Below are 26729 nucleotides of genomic sequence, written 5' to 3'. Positions count from 1 at the left end.
AAGTGTCTACAGTATCCCTATCATTATGAGTTACAACACAAGTCTTGTGCCAGATTTTATGTAGGTCACTACAGCTGTCCCAAAACAACTAAGAAGAGGGTTGGAAGAGACCAGAATGAAACTGACTAAAAATGAGAAACACTTTGAAGTATTCTAGGTCATACCGGGAAGTTGTGGGAAGTGATTGGGGGAAGGAGTTTTTCCACACAATTAATAACCTGGATGAAGATATGAATTTGGTGTTCATCATTTCCTCCTCTCATTTCTGCAGTGAATACTTCAATGACACACTTCATTGTAAAACTAGGAATCCCTACTCCAATTTCATTAATCCCAGCATGTATCCCATCTCATATCTCATTTTACATTTAAGGGACTTACCATAAGTAAACATAAGGAGCAATGTATCTACTCAACTGCATGTGTTTCAAACAGGGTTGCCCAAAAGTTAAAACTCATTTCTTCAAGGGCTAGGTTGACATCAAGTCTCCAGGCAATATTGCTTTTACCACTATTTTTCGATGCTTAGGATCCACTTTGCTACGCTGACTATAAAGGTGAGTTCAGTCTGGAGAATCCAGCTCCCCTCTACCTATGGGGGATGGGATGAATTGCCAGAACACAGCAAGCTATGCCGCACAATTCTTACATAAAATGTTTACGCAGCATATAATTTCTCTTTCACATATAACCAATATTCCCACTACCTTCAACCAAATCCATTCCCATGTTCATCTAGGATTTGCTAGCTCTTTCAAGCTGTTTCGTGTTCTTTTGATCCCCAAGTCCCTTCTTTTGATCTCCAGGTCCCTTCTTGTCCAACAGTTCCTGAAGTGCTTCGTTTCCTATGTTTCCAATCCTTCAACTCATGCATATCTTCCTTAAACAAAAATCCTTTACCACTTCCTTAATAGCTCATTCTCTGATCTCCATGACAAAGAATCTAAACTTCTCTTCCACACCCATCATTTCACTTTTGTATTGCATTTCTTCCCCATGCACGGGTTACTCACACACAAACCCCACAAAATTTGGGCCTCCCCAAACACCTTGTCATTCTCTTCAACCCCCCTTTGCCCATTTACAAAACTCATTTTCTCCCTTGTTGTCTGTCAATTTTTTCCTACTCTTTTCTCCTTTCCAGTTATCCTGATTCCATTCACTCTTCTCTGACTTTCTGTACACCCTTTGGATAGTAAGATTTGCCAGAAAAAAAAAAAAAAAAAAAAAAAATACACTTGTCATTTATCCTCCAAATCTACAAGACATACGTCATTGGCAATTTCCCTCCTAACCTCTTGGATCCCATTTTCTTCTCCCAAACTTCCCAATCCCATACTTCCTCAACCTCGCTAAGTGTCTACCCTATGCTCCTTCTGTGCCCCTTGCAACCTGTCCTGCCCAGCAAAGACGTATGAGGAGGGGCCGAGGTCCCTTGGTTTGCTCAGCCCAGAGCAGAGCAGGCTGAGGGGAGGCCTCATGGCGGCCTGCAGCTCCCTCACGAGGGGAGCGGAGGGGCAGGCGCTGAGCTCTGCTCTCTGGGGACAGCGACAGGACCCGAGGGAACGGCATGGAGCTGGGACAGGGGAGGGTCAGGCTGGGGGTGAGGGAAAGGTTCTGCACCCAGAGGGTGGTCGGGCACTGGGACAGGCTCCCCAGAGCAGTGGTCATGGCACTGAGCCTGCTGGAGTTCAAGAAGTGTTTGAACAGTGCTCTCAGACACATGGTTTATTTTTTGGGTGAGCCAGGAGTTGGACTCGATGATCCTTGCGTGTCCCTTCCAGCTCAAGATACTCCATGCCTCCATCGCGGCGCCCCCCACGAAAGCCGCCCGCACGCCCCCAGGTCCCACCCGTCCCTGCCCACCAAGGCGCACGGCCCCAAATGGACGCCTCGGCCTCAGCGACCGCCTCACGCGGGCGCCCAGCGGGCCAGCAGCGCCTTCCACGGCCACCGACCGCTCCCTGGCGGCGCCGCCGGGCCCCGGGCACCCCCCTCCCTCCGTGGCCGGGACGTGTGACCGCCAGGCAGCCCGAACCCTGTCAGCACCGGGCAGGGAAGGTCGCTTTCCCCCCCGCCGCTGTGGGGCGACGGGCGGGCACAGCTCGCTGCCCGCCCCCTGCTCGGCCCCTTCTCCTCCCTGCCGCCGCTCCTCCTTCCCTCCTCGCCGCACCGGCGAGGCTGCGGGGCCGGCGGGGAAGGCGGCGCTGCCTGCGGGGAGGAAGCCGGATGAAGCCCCTCGGGCATGCAGCGAGCCGCGGGGACCCTGCCCTGGAGCCCAGCGGCGGCATCAGGTAACGAGCGCCCTCGCCTCGGCCCCGGCCCGGCCCGGCGAAAAGTTCCCTCCCGGGGGCTGCAGGACCCTTCTCCCGGCGGGACCCGTGCCCCGGGGGCTCCGTGCCCGGCTCTTTACAGAGATAGGAGCCGGTGTGTGTCCGGGGGGGGATGGAGGGGGCAGCCTTCCCTGGGGCTCGGTGCCCTCCCTGACAGCCCGGGTGTGTTTAGGAAGAAGAAAGCAACAAACAAAACGTTAGCAGAAAGTAGTAACGCGCAGCGCTGCGCCGGGGACTTGGGTGTGTTTGTTGTGCCTGGCTGTACACACGCCGCGGCTCGTCGTGAATCATGCTTTGCTGGGCATCCGTGGGCTCGCTGACAACTTTAAAGACAGGGTGTGGGGTTTGATTAGCGCGGTGGGAGGCGGAATCCCGCTTTAAGTGTGCCACGGTGGTGCTTTGCTTTCCTTTGCTCAGAGTTTGTATCAAAGACACTAAGTCAGTTTCACATCTTTTTGCTTATTTCTTCTAAAATCATTTAAGGAGTGAAAAGTGAGCAGAGTGCCCCACAGAGGTTCTGGGTACCTTAGCTACAAAGCAACATTGAACCATCTTAAAGAAAATATATATATATATATCGGTATCTTCAGAAGCCTGCTTCCGTACCAGCCCAAAGAAGTGCATTGCAAACTGCCCTGAGAGTGAAAAGATTTAAGTCACTTCAATTACGCAAGATTTGCCAAAGGCAAGGTCCCTCCTCATAAACGATGTGCTGTGCTTATTCCATTGGTTAAATCCGAGAGAAGCTACTTTAAGAATTGTATTATCTGCAATTACGAACGTTTTACATCCACTTTGTCATGTTTTCATAGTGCCAATGTAATCTCACTATATTCCTTGAAACATCCAAAGAAAGAAATCAAATGTGAAGATCTTAATTTCTCCAGATTAGAAAAGCATGTATAATTTTTATTTATTTACTTTACGATGTAACAAATTTAGGGGAGCATTCAAAAGGAGAATAAACTGAGCAACATTCATCTGTTACTGCGGGTAATCCCAATGATTATTCATTGGACATTGATAAGGCACTATACTTAATCTGAATTTCAGATTGAGTTTGTGTTGTGTTTTTTTTTAATAAACACAGTTATATTCTCTATGAAGGTCCATCAAAGTTATTGACCAAGTGCAGCTTTGAGACTGCATTTTTATGTACGCTCAGTTTTTTTATTAATGGATTTTAAGTTGCAGTCAACTAAGGGCTGAAAAAAGATAAGTACAAATTATGTATAAAACTTGAAATGCTCTCCACCTCTATGTGTTCTGTGTTTTTTTTTCTCCTTGTCAGCTTCAAATGTAACTTATTCCTAAGTTTTCATGCAAGTGACAGAATTTCTTAAATATATGAAACAATTTTCTATTGTCAAATGTTCTGTAGTTCATACTTGCTTAGAAAGATAGATATGACTAGGGAATTATCGTTTTTCTTGACAGCATGACAGTTAAAACTTGGTTTGCATAGCAGCAAGCATGTGTACTGCATTAGAAGATGTCACTCTGAACTGTCATTGACTAACTTTTCAATGCATTTTTGTGAAAGTGAATATATCGCTTGTAAATTGACAGCTAGGAGGTAACTAAGTGGTAAAATAAGGAATTACTGTAGTGAACTAGGGTCTAACTTAGAATTTTGACTACAGTTTTAATATTGGATGCCTATGGATTCAGTGTTCAATTCTGTAAACAGGTATTTGATACATTTTCTTCGTTGTGGTATCTCAGTTAAACACTAAAAAGTATTGTTGATGCAGCAGTGCTTAAGCTACCCGGAGGTGGAGTGTAGAATTTTACCTTGTTATAACATAATGAAGAAAATGCTTCATGTGCTTACAAGCTTCCTGTTCTCATAACGTGTTCAAATTGTATAGAGTCATTGCTATCAAAACCAGATCATGCTAGAAATAATACGCTTAAACATTACTGTGGGTCAAGTAAGTGTTCTTTTACAGCATGTGAAATCTTAAGCAGTTAAAATGGCCAGGTGAAGCAAGGAGGTATATGCAATGCTGTTAAGGTATAGAAATATGGGAAGTTTGGGAAGGAGGGAAAAAAATCAGGAATTCAGGGCTTTTTTTGACCACAAACTTTTTCCTTAAAAACTAAGTTACCAGCTTTTGAAAATAACATGTACCTTGAGGACTTCAGGTAAAAATATACCTGGGCATTGAGACATTTGCTTTTAGCTGAAGACTATGTTGCATTTATAACACTTTTCTAGCTTCTGTTTCCAAGCCTTGTACTGCTGTAATCTAAAGTCTTCTCTTGAAGGCTTCTGTTAAACCATGATAGAAAAAAAAACTGGTGTTGTTGGATTAGGTAAATCATGGTGAAACTGGTTAACTGAGTGTACTATCTCTGTAGGAGAAAGAGACTGTCAAGAAATGAAATGCCATCAGGAGAAAAATCCATTTTACTTACAGGTTCAAGAGGAGTACAAGGTTTGAGGAGTGCATAGTGCAAATCTGTAGAAAGTGCACATGATGGCTAGCTTTTGGGAAACTGTTCCTTCTGGTGGCCACGACCAAGTAGTATTCTTGCAGACAGCAGATTGAGCTCTCACTTTGCATGCCTGTTCTGTGTGTTTTAACCTGTCTTCACTTGCATATCCATTCGTTCTCCACTCAACTGAAAAACTCCTAATTTTGTTCAGCTTTCTTTTTAGATCTTTTATAGACCTTTGGTAGTTAATATTTTCTGCTGAACTCCTTTCAGTTCATGTTATTCAGGTAGAGTATCATCTATAAAGGATGAAGCTGTAGACTTACCAACAAGTAAAGTGGAAAAATTAGTTTATACTCAAGGCAGTACTTATAAACCCAGTGTGTTGTCTTTTATGCAAGAGTATGCTATTGCTGTTCACTTTTAACTCTCTTTGGAACAATAGCCACCAAAATGTCTTTCTGAAGAATAGCTGCATACTATTTTTCCTCATCCTGTATTTTCACAGTTGATTGTTCTTATGCAAACTATGTATTTACCTTCTTTAATTGCATCTTTATTTTCTCCTAGATTGTGTCTTCAATTTCCTAGGGCTATTCTGAATTCTAATCCTATTTACCATCAGATTGTTAGTTGTCCTAAGCTAGCGTCACATGCAGATTTACAAGTATATTCTGTCAACTAAGCTATTAATAAAACAATAAGTATCTAGCAGGATGGACCGGAGGAGATCCTCTTAAATCTTTCTATTTGTCAATGAATTAATGGTAAAGATTCTCTGAATATGGTATTGGAACATGTTTTTTAAAAAGCGCAGTGTGTTTCATTCTGGAGATACCATCTGAGATACTATATGAGTGCATAAATAAGGGTGTTACTGTCTATTATCAACTCTGGTAAAACCCAAAGCACTTGTATGTATTTCTGCTGTGTAGTTTTTTGTCACCAGAAACTGTAGTTTTCAAGGAATATATTCCTGGGGCTTTCAGTTTGGAAATTCTTTCTAATACAATAGTTTTTCATTGAGCAGCAAAATACCTTTTCCTGGATGTCAGGTCAAAATAACCCTGGGATAGGTACATTGTAATCATATCACGTATACTATTTGTAATCAAAATGCTGTTCACAAACCTCATGAAAATTACCAAAGGAATATAAGTGGTAGTTTTACTTCTTAGTTTCTGACAATTATTTATAGTAAGTGTTTTTAGTCAGCAAATAATGGAAAATAATATGCCAAATTACTGAATTAATATGCCAAATTACAGTAGAGTTTATATGTTTAGATGTAGAATTTACAGAATTTATATGTATGCTTTATATGAAGTCTAAAGGTCATGCAGGGTCAGCAATTGTACACATTTATGAAACATTAGAGGAAACTAAACTTAGTAGTAAAAACTGACTGTTAGGGGTGGGTGTCCCTAAAAATTGTAGCAATCTAAAGTCTCTTAATAAATGTTCATTTTATTAAATTTGATCTTAAATTTACTTGCTTCTTGCTAATATGTTGTGGCTTAAATTTAACAGAACAATACTGAACACCTAATTATCTTTTTTCCACTTCAGTGGAGAGACACACCATGATATTCCAAATTAATATATTTGTCAATATTGCTGTTGATTTAAGTCACACAAATAATCAGCTTCTGAAATTGAAGGATTAGTTTTGTGAACTGCAACATATGTAAATTATACAAAAATATCCAGATAAATTACTTATTTGTGGTTCTGCATTAAGCACCCACCACTTCTGTTATGTTGATGAACATTTATTATAAACAAATCTAAAAACTTTATAGTATTATGTGTCTAGAAAACAAATAGAAGCTGTCTCTGCAGGTTTGTAAGAACTGATCTATGGAATTTGGGTTTTAGTATAGTGAGCCATTACTATTTATTATCATAAAAATTATTAGCAAAAACATGTTTCTCTGTTACAGAAAAGTACATTTGTAAGGAATACATTTTAGAATAGGACGGTTTTGAGGAAAATGTTTCAGGATTCAAGAAACTGCAAACTGTGTGCAAAACAAAGACAAGCATTAATCACAAAAAATACAAAATAGCTTATATTTAAGTATGCTAAAGCCAGAAATTTGATTTCAGAAATAAAGAAGTTCTTTAAATATCTGTCAGTTTTCCAAAATAAAGTTTGTGTGAGTGAGGAATTGTAAACTAATTTGCAAAATTATTTGTGAAAAGTCATAGAGCAATATAACTTCCCTTGTTTATTTTAGACATAATTCTTCTATGAAAATTTGTACAAAGATTTTTGGTAAGAGATTTAAGAATCTCTTTCTTTTTAAATACATTTTTCACAGAGGTACACATGTATGCAGCTAAAATGTACTCAGTCTTTTCCTGGTGCTAGTGTCACAAGTCTACAAATACTTCAATCAAACACAAAAAGAGAACTGAAATGGAAAAAACGGACTGATTAAATACAGTGGAATTTCTCACTTCACTCTCAGAAGCAAACTCCCCAAAACCATTTGAGAAAGAAGGTTTTAAGCAGTTTTGAAAACTGCTTACCGGTGAAGTCACAGTGGAAGTCTAGAGAGGGCCTTCCACCAAGTCACTGTCATGTGAGCTGATGTTGGGTTTGAAGCCTCTTCTTTAGAAAGAATGTTCAGGTTTTAAAAAATCAGTTACTGTGTCTTGGTGCCAGTCAAAGCCATCCTCTTCTCTGAAGTACAAGCTTATATCATTGCTTCTCTTGGGACATTTGTCCTTGGATGACCTGTGTTCTTCATGGACCTGGACAGAAGTTAGACCCAGTTACCTAGATGATTGGAAGTCCTCTCAGGATCTTTTCAAGCATGTGATGAGTTTGTTAAGCATTATAAAGGAGGCCAAGATCTGCTAGAGTGGATATTCGCGACTATCTTTCTCTATTTCAGTCTTGCAGTAACTTTGCATACTTAGGGATGTTGAAGGAGAACATTCCAGCAGTTCAGCAGTCCCCATCTTCACTTTTTCTATCAGTAGAAGGGAGGATTACTTCTTTTACATGCATGGCTTGAGAATGCTTTTACACATATGCAGCATAAAGGTACATTTTGGGTACTTTGGTGAGGTCTGTGCTCTCAGGACCAGGTAATAAAGTCCAGGAGTAAGAGAGTGTTCTCTCTTAGTCCATCCATTTGACTTTAAAAAAAAAAAAAAGGCAATTCTTGTGCTCTGTGTGTGTGTGTTTTTTTGTTTGTTTGTTTGTTTGTTTTCCCTCTCCAGGCACAAGTTTCAACATCTGGAGAAGTTGCTGCCTCTGCAGAATTCCCAGTTGATGCTAAGGATTCATCAGTGCTGGAGATACCCAGTGCTAGTGGCCATACGTACTGCTGGGAATAAATTGCACCTTCTGGATGCTTTGGCTTTTAATTTCTGCTGCATGTCCTAAATGCAGTTTTCAGAGCTTTCCAAAGAAGCGCATGTGTCTGAAGAACCTTTTTTTGAAGGAATACATATTTGATTCAAAGTCATCTTCTTTGATTCAAAGTACTTTGTTCTAAAAATGTTCAAGATTGTAGCTATTCTGTCAGATCTTCCATGTGGACCTAGAAGAAAGTGGTCGTTCAACTGTCATCTACCTTGAGGGTCTACAGACCAGAGTCAGCAGCTTACCTTGCGGATAATGTCTCTAGCCTCTTTGAGGATAGTGGACACAGCAGCATGTGGTTTTTGATCCATTTTCCTCTGCTGCCTTCCAAGTTTCTGGTTTTATGTGGTTTCAAGGACCCTTTGCAAGCGCTAAGATACACCAAAGAAGTCAGTACTTCCCCTGATCACGGATGCTGCTTACATCCTTAGTCATATCTATTTCCACAGTGCAAGCCAAAGACAAAAACTGCAGTTGTTTTCTTGCGCTCAGGTACAGGAAGGCTGGTGTGGATTCTTTACTTGCAGAAACTCAGTATCCGCATTTGCAAGTTCAGTTCCTAGTGGTGAACCTGGCAGGTATCTCCCTAGTGATTCAAGAAACTAGTTCATTCATACGACTTGCAGGCTACTTATTTTTGTACAGCTGTCCGGACTGTCTGATTCTGTGGCAAGTGTTCACTGTAGACAGAGAGGTCTTAGTGTTGCCTTATCTTAGTGTCTGGCTAAATCAAGGTGATCCCAAGAAGTTTGTTAATCGCTTTGGTCGGTGCAAGATGAGTCAAATTGAACAACTTTAGTAGCCTCATTAGTGTGACAAGCACTCAGTCTATTAAAACAAAAAATCTTTAAGGCAATTAGAGACATCCATCTTATGACTCCATCAGTTTCTTTGCAGTGGCCTGCGACCAGTGGGCGTTGGTGAGCAGAAAACATATGGTTAGGGAATTGCTTCAGTTTGTATCTATGATAGAGTATGGTATGTTTGCTGTATGGTAGCGTATATGTTCTTGGTTCAGTGTGTTCTCCAGCTAACATTGTATAGTATATTTACCCAGATGGCAGATGCATGAGCATTTAGTGTTTATTCCTTTACCCTTTTCTGGTAGGTTAACCAGACTCATGCCAATATGCTTGTTTACTCTGCAGTCGGTGAAAATATGGATATTTACTTCACGGGTTGGCACTTGCCTCATTCAGGATCAATGCTGTTTAGAGAAGCAATTCCTTCATTTCAGTGTTTTGGAGTTTCAGGAAGTTCAAAATGCATGCAGATTGTTCTTACATCAACTTCAGGAACTGGCGATGAAGTTTGACAGCTCCTGATAGTACTGTGTACTGTGTAAAGCAAAAAGCAAGGGGGAGGACACCCAGGTAGCCTTTTGTTTGTCAAGAAACCGTGATGTTTTGGATGTGTTATCATCAAGTGAGATCGACTTTTCATCAATTAGTTTACCCTGTTATTCAGACTCTTACAGCTTAATTCAACAGGATTAAAGGTGTTGTGTTTTTTGTTGTTTCTGTTATTGTTTATTTGATCTTAAAATCATGTCTCTTGAAAATACTTTATTTTGATTAATTATTATTTTTTAGTGGCAGGATTTTGTTTCCTTCCTTTGTTTTTGTCAAACTGGAAGAAATATATTTTGTCACATATATTGGGTGCTCTATCCGTAGAAGGATTCAGACTGAGATCAGCCAGTCTGGAAGTATTTGGAACTAGATGTCTGCAGTCAGGCTAGTTCTTCTAAAAGGAGATTCTAAAATTTTAAATAAAACTTTTAATTGAAAAGGTTAGAAAAACATTTAATTATGTTGTTGAGTGTACAACAGCTTTTCAAAAGAGCAGATGTATGAATTTTCATAAGATCATTTCATTTTGTTATTTGGAAAAAAAATATTAATATTTTCAGAATACCTTTGAATATATTTTTTTAAAGAAGAAGAAGGTTCTTTAGCAACTTGTCCAAAACCAGTTGACTTTTTTTTCATGTTTTCATTTTACTTTAGGGAAATAATTCTCTATACTAAGTTTTAATTAGGAGAAAGCAAGATGAGAATTTAATTTCTTTTTTTACCTGGAAAAATGGTGCAGGTTATGGGGATCATGCCAAATAGTATGCAGCAACTAACTCTACTATTGCAATCCTGAAAATATGTCTAGTTTTAGCAAAACACTTGATACTTTGGCTTCACCACCCAGTTTCCTAAATAACTGAAGAATAATGAAGAACAATTTTGAAATTCTGTAGGGAGGGAGGATTCTTGTGTTTCCTTTTAGACTGTTTAATAATTTTAATAAATTTAATTTAAGTGAAAAATACATGCTCTGAGGGATATTTCCATTTTAACTGACAGAGCAGAGCTACCTTACACTTATTTTAGAATCACTTGCTGGTTTTATGAAGTTCCCTTTCTGCTTTATGTTGTGACCGGTGTCAGCAGGAAGGATGATGAACATCTTTTTTCCAGTTATTCTATAATAGGGAAAAATGGAAGTTAAAAAAAAAAAAAAAAAAGGCAGATGCTCTGAAAACATACTGAATACCAGGAAAAGATGAATCTTAACAGCTTCTACCTGATCGTGTACTGATTGTGGAAATTCAGATCTTTTGGTGTACTGAACTTTGTGTGCCTTTTTTCTCCACTAGGGTTTGATCACTTTGGAGGATCAGTTCATTCCAACAGGCAGTCTTTGTAGGCTTTTTGTCATGTTGTCCTCTATTGCTTCCACTTTCTCTGTTTAAAGTTCTGTTCACTGAAGGATGTTTTTGATTCTTGCTGCTGCTTTCCTCCTTCTCCATCACATATCTACAAGGAAAATATGCTATTAAAGAGATGGTTTAAAATTCAGAAGAGTTTGCTTCCCAGGTTGTGTGTGCCAAATCTGATTGAGGTCTCCTTTGCTGGCAATGAGAGAGTGCTTATGTATATCCCTAGTCTACTTGTCAAGTGCTTCATCATGATAACTTATTCCTTGCGATTGATATGACAAACAGTTCTGGAATACAGTCCTGTGAGATAATTGTTTGGGGTTCATCTTTTGATATAAACAATGACATACAGGATAACTATCAATAAATTTCATCGAGGTTTTTAAAATTTCTTACCAAAAACTCTCTCTCAAAAAAAAAAAAAAGAACAGCTTCTTCTAAGGGCAAATAGGTATTTAAAACATGGGGAAATGATTGTAGGAATAAATGGTCACTTTTTTCCCAGATGAGACAGATTACCATTGAGGTGTTGGGATAAGAGGTGCTAGAACACATGCTGTACAATGAACTCATAAATTATTTGAAGAAGTAAGCTAGTAGGAAGGTGAGAGCTTTAGCTGAATAACAGTGAATTAATCAAGGTAGCTGCTAGTAAAACATCTGTATTACTTCCTGGAAATGTAACTTTTATTTTCAGTATACACTAAGGAACTTCTCAAAGGATCTTAAAGGATCTTTGCTTTGGCCCTTGCCCTCGGTTATCCGTCTGAATACCCTTGGCTTTTCAAATAGGAGTTCTGGAATCAGACAAATATCAGAAAATCAGAAAAGTGAATGAAATATTAGGAATTAGAATAGAAGCCATGAACAGCATTTAAAATAAAAATTTCATCATGAAAAAAATATTTCTGCTTGTCTTAAATATTGTATGCAGTTACAGTTCTTCTGTCTCAAAAAATAAATACAAGTTTATAAACAACTCAGCAAAAGGCAGAAAGCATGTCAAGGAGATGCTGTACTCTCTTCAACAGATGATCAAACAGATTAGAGCTCTTCAGCTTGTAAAAGAGGTGCTAAAAGCTAATATGATAGAAGTCAATGACATTGAGTAGTACAAAAAAAAAAGTGAAAATGGGCTCATTATTCACCATTTCTCATTCTGTGAGAACACACAGTGAAATTACCAGCAATAAAATAAAACAAATTATTAAATAATTAAGCTGTGAAAATCATTGCTACAGGATGTTGTGGAGGGCACACACATAAAGGAACTCAAAGCATGCTTTTCAGACTGATGGACTGTAAGTTCACTGGTAACCATCAGTTGGGATAGTCCACAGGCAGTCGCTGGCACAGGAGTTCTCAATCAGTCTCAAGTGTGAAGAGATGGATGAACGTGCCAATGACTGAATCAGTCCTTGGCCTGAAATGTTTCTTAAGTTTCTTTTCATAAGCATGCTTTTTATCAGAAACAAGATAGTGACTTGATATACCAAGTATGGTCACTGCTATGTTCATCTGTATGCTGTGTTCCTCTGCAAATGCACATCTTAAAGGAATGTATTCAGATAGCCTACTACTGGAGTCTAAATTATCTCCTCAAAAATTGTGTTTTAATTCGAGGATTGCTTCTTGTTCAGTCTGAATAGAGAAAGATACAGCACAAAATTTAGATGGTCCGAATCACTTATTACTGCTTTGAACTTGTATAATCATAGAATATCCTGAGATGGAAGGGTCTTACAAAGATAATTGAGTCCAACTCCTGGCTTCACACAGGACCACCCAAAAACCAAACCATTTGTCTGAGAGCATTGTCCAAATGTTTCTTGAACTGAAACATCATTAATAGTCATGACATTAAGTTGTGGTACTAGTTGGTTTAAATACCCCCAAAAAAGCTCTGCTTTGGGGGAAAAGTATCCTCATCACTGCTTTTTCAGGGAGGGAACCACCAGCATGTTTCAGGCAAGTGTACTTCAGTCAGGTTTTACAGCTGTCTTGCAAAGAATTTGCCCAAGATACCACAGAGGACTTCCTGTTCCAGAAGACCATTTCAGGTTAAGTAAGCATTGTAGACATGCTTCAGTTCTTGATGCAAATGAACATTGCTTTGGTATAAGTCCACGGTAATAGTACACAGTCTTTCTTCGCATCAGTCTTTCTTGATTCTAAATGCAAAGGCATATATTAAGAAATTAAAAATACAATTAAAGATACTACATTTTAAGGAGTCTAGTTGGTTTCATGTTAATATCAAGCATTCCATTTTGGGGCTTATAGCAAATTCAACCTACTGAAAGCTTGAGTTCTAGGTTCTCTAAAGAATTGCAAAGTCAACTTTATTCAGATCAGCAGTGAATACTTCGTTGTTGTTGTTGTTTTGCTTTCCAACTTAAATAATACTGCTTCAAGGAAAATGCATAAATTTATGGGAAGGATTATTTTTTCCTCTTACTTTGTAATAGCCTTTCAGTAGCCTGTGCTGTCTTCTCAATAGCAAATTGGACTGAGAGCAAAGTATCAGTTTTATCAGACCTGTCTTTGTAGGGGAAGCCATTATACTTCTGAAGTGTCTGCAGTAACCCATCAACATGGGTTACTGGGTTCTTAATACTGTATAATTTTATATACATAACGATAATGTGTATGTGTATATATATATGATTCCACTCTTCGTCCAACTTGCACCTGCCTTTCTAATTCCTGCTTAAAGGCTGTTTTCATGAGAGTAGGAATAAATTCTCCATTTGAAATGCTAGTCTTTGGGCAATAAAGGAAGTGTCTATATATGATAAGGGAATTTTCATGCTTATTGCTTTCTCATTCCCATAAGTGAAGGCAAATCTTAAATCTGAGACAAATATCTATAGTAAAAGAAAATATCCCTCCCTCCCCTTAAGTATGCTCTGTGCCTCTGTTATCTTCTCATTAAGCCTAATGATTGATAAACTGTTCTCAGTTTGGGATTATCTTTTCTTGTGTTAATCTAAGACAACAGAAGTATCTAAAACTTTAATGAAATTGTTACTGTCATTATACAATGTGTCTTATACAACACTCACTTAATTCTTCAGAATTTTTTAAATCTGAATGATCAGTAAATTTGCAGCCAGTTCAGTCAGTAAACCAAAACCAGCATCTTCTGTTATTGTTTGCTCAGCTGAGCCCAGAAATATGCTAATAACAAATCCATTCAGTCCCTCACTCCAACAGAAAATGCAAGTGTGCCTAAGCATGCCAGTAAATTCTTGTCTTAGGTCGCTTGATATACTTGGCACCTGCACGTACGTCTTTGAACATGCCAGACATTTATCTGTGATGAATGCAAAACTGATTGAAGACCCTATATTGCCAAATAATCATTTTTAGACATGTATGCTGATTCATGTGTTTTCTTTAGTTCTGTCATCAAGCTGATGAGCAGACAGTGACAGCAAATGTTTCTCATTTTTCCAGCCCATGTTTCCAGCAAAGACGTTTACTGAATCCATTCTTGGCTGACAGGCTTACTTCAAGGTCCATGCCTATCCAAAAAGCAGCTCTTCATACCCAGGAGCTGAGGCCATCTGTAAAATCTGCTTCTCATCTATCCATCATTAGTGCTTATTGATTATACTGTCATTTTCAGGTATAATCTCTGACTCGGTCAGTCTCTTTACCATGTGTACTGCAGCTCCCAGCTTATTGTGTAAATGATGAGCATGGACTCGCAGTCTTTTTGCACAGTGTCCAGAAATTCCTAATTAACAACAGAAGTGACTAGTTTAAAATAATTTATATGGCTGGATACAAAATGCTGTTTTCATTCAAGTGCAGCTCTGTAAGGTTTTGGAATACCTACTGGAGTTAGAGGGATATGACTTGAGTGAGGTCACTAGAAGGTTGCCTTACAGATATGTCTATGATTCATTCATTTTTTCTGGCAATTAAATTTTTATTTACACGGCAAAATGTTCTAAAAAGTTAACACAAGCCTGAGTTTCTTTAGTAGTTAGCAGAAGTCAGGTTCCTCCTTGGAACCTGAATTTGGCTTGGCAAGTTGAGATACTGCATGTTTTTGTTTGGCTGTTGTTGTTTTTTGTCTCTTATGAATAAGTTGCAGCAATTGAGCTAATATTTACAGATGCTAAGGAAAGTATAAGATCTTTCATAAGGAAAAGGATCCTACTGAAACGTCAGCTCAAATATAAAGAGGTCTCTCTCGATCAATATCACTGTCTACACAAACAGTTAACCCCTGGGAGTTAACTTACTCTGAAGGAATTTCCAATCCAATTTCAACCTCCTGAGACCTGCTAAACTTTTGCAAATATGATACCACGTTCAAAGATTATCCAACTCACTGTCTTTAGGTTTTGATCTGCTGTAGTGTCCTTTTGAGTAAAATTCTTGTCAGCCTCCTTCTCTTTTGAGAGAAACACCATAATTGTCAATATGCATATTAGTTAAATACTGTGCTTGTGTTTACAGGTGTTTTTTTTTAAAGGAAATTATTTCCAAGGCTACTTTTAAAGTAGCTAATGAGAGCACAATTCAGTTGACTGAAGATGGACATCTGGGTTCTCTGCCGTCCTGTCTTGACAGTAGTTGTTGCTGTAGGAGGAGGATGTGTGGTTTCCCACATCTGGGTTACCTTGAGGCACCTAAAATGAATTTGCTTAGGTAACTGAGAAAACCCTCCACTAACAGAGTGCAGTTTTGCTGTCAGGTAGACACCTTCATATAGATTTTTTTTTCCTTCTCTCTCTCTCTCTTTTTTTTTTTCTTCAGTGAGAAACGAATGAATTTTACTCATTTCCCATAGCCAAAATTATCTTGTTTTATGAAGTCCTCCAGGTTTTGAAAATACCAAACTGTGAAATACCTGTGCTGCCCCAGTTGACACCAGTGATTCAAAAGGACCAGGTTGTCTTTTTGTGGTGCATAAAGTGAGTACTAAAAATGGAAAGTATGTGTATATATAGCAATAGTATAAATATACATAGGAAAAAAAAGGTTATGTTTTGCTTCTGTTCTGTTCATACAAAGGCAATAAGCTAAGTAAAGTCATCAGGGAGAGTATTTTGATTATTTTATCTGCAGTGGAAAAAGAAGAAAATACCTGCCTGACAGTAAGTGGATTGAGTGAAGTTGGCTGTATTAACTAGCTGTATCTGCAGTCAGCTGCAACAGGCATCTCAGAATTTTCCTGATCTGATAACATTTGGAGAGAGTACCGTGACTTTCTTTGAGTAATTCAGGAAACTGAATTCATTCTTTCTCTTTATCCTTCTGAAGAGTGTATTAATGCAGAAATTATTCCAAAGGACATGCTGGCATGTCTTTCCCTCCTGTTAGAGGTAAACTCCTCTAGCAGAAAGTACGTGAATTATGCTTTTTCACAAGTTAGGTCTCTAATGAGGAAAAAAAAAAAAAAAAAAAAAGAGAGATAAAATTGAGATGCTCCAGGCTTTTGTCACAAGTCATAAGGTGTCACAAGCTGCACAAGATATATGCAAGTGTCACAAGTCAAAAAATGTCACAAGTCATGCAATTGGTATTGCATGAGAAATAGAGACAGCTGGTGATATCTTTAGTAGTCACAGAAGACTAAGGAAATGGGGTAATTCTAATGAAAATAAAAGATTATATCTTTTTCTTGTAAAAGTCTTATACTATATCATTATTCTCTGGAACCATTTGACAGTAACAAGTGGAAAACTGAAACTGACAGCAACTGTGTGTTGATAATAGGACGAACACAGTGCTGGTATATAAAAATCTCTGAAAGATAAACCAGTTTAATTTATCTACTCAGAGTGGGTATTAAAATCATAATAATTTTCTGATAACAGTTCCAGGAAATGGTATACTCTTACAGTATGTGAAAAAAAGTGTCCTTTAACAAGGAAGGAATACCTTTATGTCCCTAAAAAGTGGAGAGTACATCCTAACAGAGTGCATGGGATCATACTGTAGCCTATATATTGGTAGAGATGATCATATCAGGGATAGCTATCTGCATAATGTGTGCAGATATACCTGGGTGTTTGAGTTCCAGCAACTTTTGTGAAAATCCTATGGCTGTGCTCCTAAGTTTGAGTAACTGTTTGCTGAGCAAGTTTGTTGGACAGCAAGTGCAATGCCATGGGAGTATGTGTGCACTACGGTTACTCATTGACATTGTTTTAACATGTTACACCAGAGCATTTTTAAGCATAGCATTCTAAAATGACTCTTGAAAGAGTTTATAAAATCACAAAATTAATTGAATAACTAGCATCAAGTTCTGGCAAATATGTATATTCAGAAATACAATTTACTTCAACCTTTCAGGTTACCTATTTCCTATCTGTGCTAATAACTACTTTAAATTCAGGAGCTGCCTTGTACCAAGAACTGCTTTGGTTATTATGAAGAATTTAAGAGAATTTAATGAAGAACTTAAGTGATTCTAAAACTAGAGTAGGAGTCGGTAGTAGAGTAACTGAAAATTGATTTTTTTTTTCTTTTTTCCTGCATTATATTTGTGGTTTCATTATAAGTAAAGTTTCAACAATCAATGACTATCAAATGTGTAATTGATAGATGATGAATCCCTATGAAAATTACATTTATGACACTTCTAAAAGTCAGAGTGCTCAGATGCTAATCTAATAGAAAATATTGAAGTGGACATAGGTGGAATGCTCTTGTGTCCAGGGAAAAGAAGTATTTCAGTTACTGTAGATAGTCACAAGTGAGCTTACTTCTACAAACTCTCTGAAGGAATAACTTATGTTTCACTTCAACAGAGTTTTACAGTATTCACTGTTGAGTCAAGAACAAGTTAAGAAATGATTTTGCTGATACTTCAGGATAACACTGAGGTGATTAATTCTGATGGTCTGTGTTGACTTGTTATCTAAGCCAGATAACTTTCAGATTTTTAAGTAGTAATTGTATGTGTGCTTGTAGCCCAGAAAGCCACCTGTATCCTGGGCTGCATCAGAAGCAGCGAGGCCAGCAGGGTGAGGGAGGCGATTATCTCCTTCTGCTCTGCTCTTGTGGAACCCCACCTGGAGCCCTGCATTCAGCTGTGGGGCCCCCAGCACAAAAAGGACATGAACAAGTCCAGAGGAGGGCCACGAGGATGATTTAGGGGCTGGAGCACCTCTCCTAAGGAGATAGGCTGAAGGAGTTGGGGTTGTACATCCTGGAGAAGAGAAGGCTCCGGGGAGACCTTACAGTGGCCTTCCAGTACCTAATGGGGGCCTACAGGAAAGCTGGGGAAGAACTCTTTTTTATGAGGTGACAGGACAAGGAGTAATGGCTTTAAACTAAAAGAGGGTAGACATATTAGATATTCAGAGGAGATTCTTCTCTCAGAGGCATTGGAACAGGCTGCCCAGAGAAGCTGTGGATGCCCCATCCCTGGAGGTGCTCAAGACCAGGCTGGATGGGGCTTTGGGCAACCTGGTCTGGTGGGAGGTGTCCCTGCCCATGGCAGGGGGTTGGAACTGGGTGGGCTTTAAGGTCCCTTCCAACCCAAACCATTCGGTGATTCTATTAAATTTTGGTAAGTAGTATTGAAACTTCAGTAATTGTCTCAATTCATAAAATCATGTAAATGTAAAAGCTTCTTCATACCCCTTCAGTTCGTGAGGAAAGTGGAAACTTTTCTAAGCTTCCAGTGATTGGTGGTGGCAAATGATTTCCATCTACTCCATGAAATAATGAGCCTCTGACTCCTTCCTGATGAATTACTCTTTATACTTTTTGTTCAGGGATAAAACTTTTGTTCTTTATATAATGGTAAATGATTGTCATTGCCTTTATGAGTTCTCTGCTATTTTTGTTTATTCTTTTATTTGGTAATCTTAAAACTGTGCGAACAGAAACTGTTAACATTACTGTTTTGCTTCCTCATGTGAGTTGTCACTAGTCATCATCCGTAGCTATGCAACAGTCCTGTATCCTGAGTAAATGGAGACATTGATCACATTAGCAGGTTATGTATCTATTATTACCAGGCCATCAAAACATAATTTTTAATGGCAGCCTGCTATTCTAAAAAAAAAAAAAAAAAAAAAAAAAAAATTAGAGATTTAAGAATTTTGAGATGAATTTGAGATTGTGTGAATATGCTTTTTTATGTGGCTGCATCACCTTCCTTTTATATATATATGCATATATATTACATATATCTGCTCCTGTTTATTTCTCCATATATTGTCCTAACTTCATTGTCTGCAGCTGCTCCTTGACAATGTGTTTTACCACTACAGGCTGTTTCCATCTACTCCACCCTTTCTCATTCCTTCATTCTGTTTTTGTCTTTTATTCTTTTCTTTGTTTTTCTGTTGCATGTTATTACCCTGTCTTGTATGTCCTGGAATGCTTCACTTCTGTCTGTAGAAACAACTACTCAAGTAAGATACGACACCATTTGGTGCCATTCAGAATGCCTTGTGTCTCTTGGTGTATTGACCTTACAATTTAGTAGCAAATCTAACCTAGATTTGATGCAAATGCAGGGAATACATAGTAATATGTCAGTGAGAAGCTGTATTTCTGTTATGTATCTAATATTATAATAAATTCATAGTGTTCTAACTTTGTAAATAGCTTAAATAGGCTCCAGCTTTCCCAGTGGATAAATCTCATAGCATTTTTAGTGACAGGAGATACTTCCTATGCCATGTAACGTTTTGTTCACTGGCAGAAGACAGTGTTATTAACAAGTGTCAGTTCATGTTGCAATTTTATAAGAATTCATTTCTCTCTTTTAAACTTTTCCTTCCTTTTTATTTTTGAAACAACCAGCCCTGCTGAAATTGTAACAAGAAATCACAATTTATTTCAGCAGATAGATCACGGAATCAATATTTTTGTAACTGACGGGGGGAGGGAAAAAAAAAAAAAAAAAAAAAAAACTGTTGTGCTTTATCACATCTCCTTCCTATTAGTTTGTTTACCTCTTGAAAGGTGTAGCAGAATGGAATCCTGATACATAGTCAACGTTACCTCAGAAGCGGTTCTAGGACACCAATCCCTTAATAACAGCATTTTATAAATTTGGTTATGTATTAATCTCAGATGGACTTGTTGATGCATTTTGATATGTAACATTTCTTGGTTACACGAATCGCTTTTTCATATTTCCATCAAACTTGCACTGATAGTAACTTTAAGGTCACAGTGTTTTTTGTAGCGTAATCATGGAAGCACCTTATCAAAACTGCATGGTGTCAAAGCAGCTTGACCTTTATGTAATAACTGATCAAAGCAATACTAGCAGGCAGTTTAGATATATCAAGTAAAGAAAAATACTGTATCTTGGTTTTCTTTTATTAGTAACAAACAAGGTTACAGTAACCTTTCTGGCCAAGGGAAGAACCTTTGCCAAACATCTCAGTCCTCAATTTTTCCTTTATATTATTGCAAAACTGAAAATAAAGTGTTATAACAAATTAAAAAAAAAAAAAAAAAAAAAAAAAAAGGCATTCTTCCCAGAAATATTAGGCTCACTACATATTCACTATGAACTTCCATGTATGCTACTCCAGGTAGTTTGGAGTGAGCTGCTACCATCAAAACCAGTTGATTAGCCCTTCTCTTGAACTCCTCCTTTCCAATAATAATAATAATTAAAAAACAAACAAACAAACAAAAACAGTGGGACAAACAGGGAGAAGGCTGTGGATTATTCTGTGACGGCCATCTAGTTCCAGCCACTATCCTTTTCTAAGTGCTTATGGCATCTCCATTGGCACGAGATTGCATATGCCACTGCGTGACAGCAAGTGTGCTGTTTGAATATCGGCCCACTGGAAGTGCACTGCAGGTATCAATAAGTGCTTGTTCCTTGGCTGTTGTCCCAAGGATCCGTTTTGGACCAGGGGACCTCCAGAGGTCCCTTACAACCTCAGCCATTCTGTGGTCTTGAGAAGAGAGCACCAGAAGTGGATTGTGCAGCTACTGCTGATAGAGTTGGTTCAGACAGTGGCCTGGCAGTGAAGGCTCTCTGGAAAAGAGAGTAGTGGAGAGAAGGCTAAGCATCAAGTGAATTCTTGCTCATTAGCAGTGCATGAGTATCACCCTTTTCAAGAACCTACAAAAAACCTCTATCTCACATAGCATAGGTTAAAGGAAAAAATCTGTTGCTTATCAGTGAAAGTCAGTCTTACAACAGATATTACATATTTGTTAATATTAAGTGTTTGGAATATTAATATTCTTGAAATATCTTGAAACGTACCACACCTGTTTAAACTATTATGATAAATATCAGGTACAGGATATGTAATTATGGCCATAGTAATAATTATCAAGGACAGGTTAAGTTGCCCTTCTGAGGGAGGGATAAGTGATCTTTGCAAATACATTATATGTCCAAGCTGTCATCATGAAGAATTATAGGTCACAGCCAAAAGAATATAAATTTCTTCATATTTACAGGATTTGGCGCACTGGAAACTTAGGTTGTATTTATGACATACTTCTTAAAGTTCTTGAAATACATATGAATACTGCAAAGAATTGTGATTTATCTCCTGCAACCTAAATAAAGACAGATGTTATTAGATTGAAAGAAATGAAATGCAGTTTGTAACACTGAACTTTTGGTATACAGACTTATAAAATAAAAATAAACATTTAAAAACAAAAAACAAAAACAAACAAACAAAAAAAAACACCAAATATGGTCTTGCCTTTTCACAATGACTAACAAAGTATTTCTTTTCAAGAGTATATCTGGGAATATTTTGGAATGTGTTTCACTGTGCTAAATATGACCTGTGCATAGTCCAATGAATCTATAAAATAACTTACGATTTGTTATATAGTACACATATGGTTACTGTAAAATAGCAATTTATTGTGTGGTGGGTATGAGTCTTAGAAGACCAAAATCCTCTCTCCAGAACAGAAACAAATGAGTTATTTTACACTGGAGACTACTGAATTTTATTTCATACCATAACTTGAAAAAGGGTATTTTGATGAGCTATCTACCTTTTTGATCATAAGCTAAGAGAAATGGTTGGGGAAGTGGGAGACCAAATTCAGACACTTACTGGGTATTGTAGCCTACGACTTTCTCTTCCAAGAGAAATCCCAAACAGCCAGACTGTGGGTTAGTATTAGACAGGTTCACTCTCAAAGCAGTCCGTTCACATTTGTGCAGCAAAGAATAAGATATGTGGGTGTAACAGAGCAAGCAACAGGGAACCTGACACTAATAAAATCAGAAAAAGACTCCAGAGAAAATATCCATTGACTACACTTGAAAACTAGGTAAGACTGGCTTATATCTGCTTTTTTTTTTTTTTTTTTTTTTTTTTTCAAGCCTGAGACTTTGGATGATTAAGTTGCATATAAGTGGGAATGTACCACAGTGTAGCAACTGCTTCAGAGCCCTTGGGATTTTCACAATGTAGCCTCTTTGTTCTTGACCTGTTTACCTCTCAAATGCTTCATGACAGCGTCTATGCAAGCCATTGGTTTGCAGTAACTGCCCAGATGTGATGTTGCTGTTACTGTCACCACCAGTGAAGCTCTGATCCCAGAGTGTTTATATAGGGTAATCCTGTCTTATGTGTTGCAGCATCATGAGGTAACAGAACTATTGTGATTTGGCATCTGTGATCATGCTGTACTTGTCTTTGCAGCATGCCAACCCCCAGCTCATACCTGAGAAGTGACTTTGACCTAAGCAAGATAAATGTGAGTCTTGCCATAGCCAATTGTAGAGAGCATATCCACAAATCATATTTTAAACAAGCTTATGGGGATATATGTTCAGGGGGACTTACCATCTGCACTGGAGTAGTAGATAGGGTCCACTTACATGACTGTCTACACGTAATGCATATAACTGTGGCATCTGCAATGTGTAGCTCTTCACAGAGGTTTGTGCACTGCCAAGGCAGAGTCATGGATTCCTTGACTGGTTTTTATCAGCTGAATGTGCATTGGACTTCTTTTAATGGCCTGGGTTCCTCCCAACAGGGACTGAATAGTATTGTTTGCTATTCCCAAGACACTCTGACCAGCCTCAGAACATTAATCTATGTTTTGATGGGTGCCGTGCATGCCCTGCTCCAGAGCTGACAGCTAATTGGTGAGGCCAATACAGGAACAACAGCTCAGTCTAGACTTCTTGCAGGTAGAAATGAATTATGCCTTTGCTCACCTTAACATGAAAGGTATGTGGGATGCTAATATAATATCTCCAGTGCTGTATTTATGATAAACTTTGGAAATACTCCAGTTCCATCCTGTCTGTTTCTTAACAGTCACTCACACCAAATCTGTAGGAAAGAATACAAGGACAGTAAACATTGAACTTTTAGTGATATTCCTCAGGATTGCCCTGCACTCTAGCAACGCATGCTTCAAAAATTTGCAAAGGTAGATGGCATGCCTTTGTATGTGACAGTTTTAGATGGATTTCTTTTCCAGCAGTTTGTCCACCTTCCTTCAACCTACGTAAATTAAAGTAGGAAGAACTAAAAAGTAGGAAGAACTTCTTTACTGAACGGGTTGTTAGTCATTGGAATAGGCGGCCCAGGGAAGTGGTTGAGTCACCATCCCTGGAGGTCTTTAAAAGACGTTTAGATGTAGAACTTAGGGATATGGTTTAGTGGAAGATTTGTTGGTGTTAGGTCAGAGGTTGGACTCGGTGATCTTGGAAGTCTCTTCCAACCCAAACTATTCTGTGATTCTGTGAAATTCTTAGCACGTGTACTGTGCAGAAGCATCATATGCATTTGATGTGCCTACTCATTGCCATGAAATATTACTGTACCATGGCATGTTTTCACTGTCTTCTTACTCCAGGAAGTCCCTATGAAAACAGAAAAGGAAGTGAGGCCCAACCTTTTCTTCTTTCTTGCCCTGGGCCTGAGGTCTGGTCAAAGAATCATCTTTTTGTCCGTAAATTTTCTACTGGAAAAGAAGCTGCCCTGGAAGTTAAATTGCAAGTCAGTCCAAAGTGATTTGCCAAGTATCTTCCTGCTAGATGGACTATATATAGGGACTGAGTACTCCTGAGCTTTCCATGAGCTTGGGTACTTCCATGCCTGAAACATGAGCAGAAATGTCAGTGGAGGCAAAAATACCAAACATTTCAGTCCTGAATACCTGGACTCTGATTCTTAGGCTTGGCACCCTCAAGGACCTATAGTGAAGAACAAAAGCTGAAGTTTTCTGTGTGCACATGTAGGCTGGGGTCATTCCAGTGCAGTTCACATGTATAATAAATAACTCTGACAATTCTTTGACTAGGGCTGCATGGCAGATGGTGGCTAAGTGACACCCTATGATCCTGAGAATGATGACAGGGGTCAATTTTAGTGTTTTTGTTGTTGTTGTTGTTTTGTTTGTTTGTTTGTTTTTGTTTGTTTTTTTTTTTCCCTGAAACTGCTAGTGAAGGAATAAAAGAGAAGGGAAGGATAGTTTTCTGCCTGCTGCCTGAAAAGCACTGGTAAAACAGCCATTTATATCTTTGTAGACCACCTAAAATAAATGAAGAAGTTCAGGTGTCTTATGTATCTTCTGGAAAAAAAGACTGGGGCATTGAGTACAGCAGTAGGGTGACATTCCTCTTTGCTAAAACAGAAATCTTCACCCTATCCTGAAGTGCCAGTTGTGCCAACTGTGTGATATTATCAGTCCCTGGGCCTGGAGATTGTGCTCAGAGGGGAAGCTGATTCTGGAAAAATTACCAAAATATAGAAATGCAGGTAGATGTTTCTTGAGGTTGCACGGCTGGCTTTCAGATGGCTTTTAGGCCTTTCCCTCTTGTCCTTCATTACTTTCATTTGGAAAGGCAGATCATATGTAGGACTGAGGTGTACTGCTGCTGTTGCAAAAAATAAGATTTTGTCTCTCTAATAGTCTAGAGTGCCCCTCACATCCAGGAGTTGCTGTTTTTCCCCCTGTTGTGGATTACCCCTGGTAGGCAGCTAAGCACCACACAGCCATTCTGTCTCCCCTGCTACCCACCAAGCAATGTGATGGTGAAGAGAATTGAAAGGATAGAAGTGAGAAAACTCATGGGTTGAAATAAAGATGGTTTAATAGGTAAAATAAGAGCTACACAAGCAAGCAAAGCAAAATAAGGAATGAATTCACCAATTCCTGTTAGGAGGTGGATGTTTAAATGTTTCCAGGAAAGCAGGGCTTTGTCATTTGTAGCAGTTTCCTGTGAAGACAAATGTTATCACTCTGAATACCCTTCCCTGCCCTTCTCCTTCCCTTGAACTTTTATTGCTGAGCATAATGTCATATGGTATGGAATATTCCTTTGTTTAGTTGGGGTCAACTAAGAGAAGACCTTGATGCTGTTCAGCAATAGCTAACACATTGCTATGTTATCAATGCTGTTTTGGTCGCAAATCCAAAACATAGCACCATGCAAAGCTGCTATGAAGAAATTGACTCTATCCCAACCAAAGCTAGTATACCTGGTTATCATTACCCCACCTTGACTATCTGTATGCAAACATTTTATTGGTATAGATCTTTGGGTACTCCGGGATGGTAGCTTAATTTCTGTCCACGTACAAAGTTCTTTTATTAAGAGATAGACTGCCACAATCTACAACAAAAAAAATTGACTGCTTTTCTGTTCTTCATTTTTCTCTGTTCTTTCTGCACTATTTTTTGTCGTTGAAGATGCTGGGTTTTGCAAAGCCTCAGCTTTACTTGCCCTGCATACAAGCCTCCTGGAATTGTGATGAATGGCAAATCAATTTTGGCATTCTATAACCCTTACTTTTGCAATCCCATGCATTCAGGACCTACTTCATGAGCTATGACAGCTTTGTAAACCAGGAAAAGAGTGAGTAGAATGACACTGTAGTTACAGTTAATAAGCAATTGCTTAAATTTTTCCAGCTACCAGGAATCCCATGTCCAACTGGAACTTAGTTAAGAATACTTAAGATTCATAGTTAACTAATTTTGTGTACCTCTGAGAATATGCCCATATTGTAGCTGAATGTGTGTATATTATCATAGGTACACATATATGTAGATACATGTACACAAATATATATATATATATATATTCCAGGCATAGATTGCTGTAACAAGAGGGAATGTTTAGCAGACTGACAAATCAAGCTGATTTTAAATTTTAAAAGAAGACTGCTGAATTCATTAGCAACACAATTTGTGCTAATTGTTAATACATCATTATCACTACATATATAGATTAAAATATGAGTCTTTAACAATCATATTTCAGGTTAGCTGTGAGTATATACAATCACAGAGATGATGCCATACAATTACCTCTGATGACTTAGATTTTTGTATATAGTCATTGAGATCAAGATGATCAGATTTGAGAGCTCTTTGATGACAGAAGACAGAACTGATGGAGGTTTGTCCTTTTTTCTGTCTTTCCTCTTCATGTTTTTATCCTCTTTGCGTCTCTTCCCAGAAGAGGGGGAAACAGGTATCTTGCCTACTCCTGATACTGCATAACTGTTTTTCTTTTGTCTTTTCAGCCATCCTTTTTGTGTATTTGAACAGGGTGTTCTGCCTATTTGCAGTCCTCTCTCTTGCTCATACCTTGTGTTTATTTTGTTCTTTGACAGTTTGTTGTTACTTGGACGTCTACTGCATGCATATACATGCATCTTTTGTCCCTTTGGTGGTTTGTTCACGTATTTATATAAAATATTTATGCATTGTGTCTGGCTGTGTCATCCCAGTATTATAGAATAGTCGCACAGTGATTATCATTACAGTGCTTTGATAGACTTTTTGCAGTACGCTTACTTTACACTTCTGTTTGCAGTATTTTTAGTACTCATTTGGGTTCAGGGTAACTAATATTAATTATACCCCAATTAGAACTTTTACAGTTTCTAGATATCACAGG

General features: G+C 38.5%; 1 protein-coding gene across 2 annotated transcripts in view; it reads left to right on the top strand.

Annotated features, from left to right (window-relative positions):
- The first annotated feature begins 2142 nt into the window (after positions 1-2142).
- SGCG (sarcoglycan gamma) overlaps positions 2143-26729 on the top strand; it is a 136530-nt gene continuing 111943 nt past the window's right edge. For both annotated transcript variants that reach the window (XM_035326329.1, XM_035326326.1), the window contains exon 1: positions 2143-2294. The gene's annotated coding sequence lies outside the window, so the exon portion shown is untranslated. The remainder of the gene's footprint in view (positions 2295-26729) is intronic.

Source organism: Oxyura jamaicensis, chromosome 1, assembly GCF_011077185.1.
Source record: "Oxyura jamaicensis isolate SHBP4307 breed ruddy duck chromosome 1, BPBGC_Ojam_1.0, whole genome shotgun sequence".
Classification (NCBI taxonomy): Eukaryota; Metazoa; Chordata; class Aves; order Anseriformes; family Anatidae; genus Oxyura; species Oxyura jamaicensis.
This window is presented reverse-complemented; position numbering and strand designations above follow the sequence as displayed.